This window comes from Condylura cristata, unplaced genomic scaffold (genome assembly GCF_000260355.1).
Source record: "Condylura cristata isolate star-nosed mole 26May11 unplaced genomic scaffold, ConCri1.0 scaffold00013, whole genome shotgun sequence".
In the NCBI taxonomy this organism is placed as follows: domain Eukaryota; kingdom Metazoa; phylum Chordata; class Mammalia; order Eulipotyphla; family Talpidae; genus Condylura; species Condylura cristata.
In genome coordinates, this window is record NW_004567114.1 from 5,372,825 (window position 1) to 5,375,720 (window position 2,896).

Genomic DNA, 2,896 nt, shown 5'->3' on the forward strand with positions numbered 1-2,896 from the left:
CATCTTTCAAGGGCTGGGCAGTGATGTCATCGCCTCCTGGCACTTCCTCCCTCCACCTCCGAGCCTCTCCGCAGCCCTTTCCAGCATGCCCTGCTGAGGCCAGCTGGCACGCTGCCATGGGGGCTCCCCCTGCCCTGGAGCCCGCATGGGGGGTGGGGGCCACCCAAGGCGCAGCTTCCCAGTGACGCCCTGTATATCAGATCCTGTGGTGAGGGCCTTGGGCCGGTGATTTAACCTCTCTGAACTTTAAAATGTAGCCGATCGATCATGAAAATCTCAGAGGGGATGCGGTGAGGATTAAGGTCCGTCCTGACGCAGGTAACTCCTCCTATGCCAGGCACTTTCCCTTGCCCAGGGAAGGGGCCCAGGGGGGCCAGGGGGACTCTCGGGGGACCCAGGGCTCCAAAGCCCTGGACCACGTATGCCCTCGGTACCACCGGGCCATACTTGTTCTCAGTAAATGAAACAATGGGTGTGAATAGCAGGTGCATAGCAGCGCAGCGGAGGTGGAGGTCACAATACCAGGTATCTTCAGCTGGCACTAAGGTCAGCAGCTGGCATGATCCGTAAGTGAATACGCTTGTCTAATATAACACACACGACTTATCATTCACTTATCATTCCCTCTGTGGTGGTTTTGTGTCTGTATTTAGGCATCAACAGAGACTGGCCAGCTGGCCAGATAAGAGTTCTGACTTTTTATGCCTTGTTTGCTTCCCAAGGGAGAAGGGTGGGGGAACGTGGAGACATTTTCAGAGTGAAGCCCTTCCCTGTGCTGTATCGGGTGATGCATAGCGTTAGCACACCCCTGGGACACATCCTCTTCCTTCTTTTTTCATATTATGTTTATTGAGCTTGCTTTGGCTTACAATACTCTATATGAGTTAGGGGTACAGATTCACCCCTCCCAGACATGCTACCACATCACGCCCGCTGCCAAAAGTGTGCCACAATTACCCTCCACCATAGTGTATGGCATCCCTGCTCCCTGGCCCCTGCCTCGTCTGGTAGCCTAAAATCTGCAGTCATATTTCACGGGTTTGTGTTGGATTATTTTTGCCTTTTGTTTTCATTTTCCCCTCTATCTCCCACATACAAACGAAGTAATTTGGTGTTTATCTTTTCTCCTTCTGGTTTATTTCACTTAGCATAATCACCTCCAGTTCCACCTATTTTGTGGCGAAAGGCAACAGTTCATCTTATTTATGGCTGAGTAGTATTCCACTATATATACATATCGCATCTGAACCCCTCAGCTGTGGTTGAGCACTTGGGGTGTTGCTTGGCTTGTAAAGACTGTTATGATGATCACAGGAGTGCATGTGACCTTTCAAATGAATGCTTTTGTACTTTTTAGGTAGATATCTGAGTGGGTTCCTAGATCATATGGCAGATCTATTTTTAATATTTTGAGAAACCTCCGCACTGTTTTCCACAGGGCTGCATGGGTTCACCCTCCCACAGACAGTGTGCAAAAGGCTTTTTTCTCCACATCCGCACCAGTGTTTGTTTTTGGTGTTTTTGATCTAGACCGTTCTCGTGGGTGTGAGGTGGTGTCTCACTGTGGCTTTGATTTGTATTTCCCCCAGAATAATGATGATGAGTATCTTCTTGAGCCGCTTTCTGGCCATCTGAGACCTTCTCTGGAGAAGTGCCTGTTGAATTCTTCTGTCCATGTTTGATGGGGTTCTTTGTTTTCTTCTGTTGAGTTGTATGAGTTCTTTCTAGACTCTGGCTCTTAGCCCTTTCTCAGCCACATAGTGTTCAAATCCCTCCCCTCTAGTAGGAGACATGTAGCCATTTCTTTGGGGATGTCTGGAATGGTTTCCTTCCACGTCAACCCTGATCAGCTTTCTTGGCTTCCTTTTGGAGACTTACTGACAATCCACAGCACTTATCATTCCCAGAAGCTTAGAAGAAGGAATGTCCAGGGGCCTTTCATCAAAGCTACTTTTCAATTGTCTTGAAATCTTTCTTTCAATAGTGACCACATAGGTCTCATCTACTGGGGGAATCAATAGGAGGGTGAGACCACCACCCCTCATCTGTCTCCCTTCCCTGCACTTTCTCTGAACCACGTCTGTGTCCTGGGGCGTGTGCCTAACCCCATCACCACGGAGGTGGGGGACTGGAATCTGACAGTTTTGGGAGACTGAGGTACAGACTGGCTCGTCTGTGAGCTCAAGTCCTGCACTGACATGGCGCTCAGTTGACTCCTCACATCCTGACCCTTCTACCACATCTACCACCCTTCTTATCCTGAGCCCCGACTTTCCAGGTGGGGACAGGGCTCTGAGCAGCTGCCAGTGCCCAAAAGCCCTCTGAGCAGTGACAGGCCGCCACGTGTGCTTTCTCCAGGGGAGAGGAGCTGTGTCTTCACCAAGTGATCGAGAGGGCTTGCCTAACAAAAAGTTCTAGCTTTCACCTGAGTGTCCTTGTGTTGCACACTGCTCTCAAGAGAATCTTCTGATCTTATGAAGCAATCACCCACGCTGGCATGAAATACTGACATGTCCTTATTCATTCACTACCCACCCATCCACCTTCCTGCCCGCCCACCCATTTATTAGACAACCACCTAACTGGGCTGTGCATTGCGAGGCAGAGTGAGTGACTACAACTCACACGTGCCAGGAGGAACCTAACGCAGAGACGGGCTCACGGCTATGGGCAGCATCCAGGTGGGAAGTCCTTCCCCAAGGAGTCCCTGTGAACGCAACAGTAGCCCATGTTGATTTATTGATTGATGTCGATTCTCAGGTCTTTTGCGTTTCTTCATGTTGCTATGGAAAGTTTGGCTAAACCTTCCCGGAAGACCCCTATCGCCACCGACTTATTCAGCCCCTTGCCATCCAAGAGACTCGATGGGGCTTGCCGGCTGGGGGTGGGGAGCTCT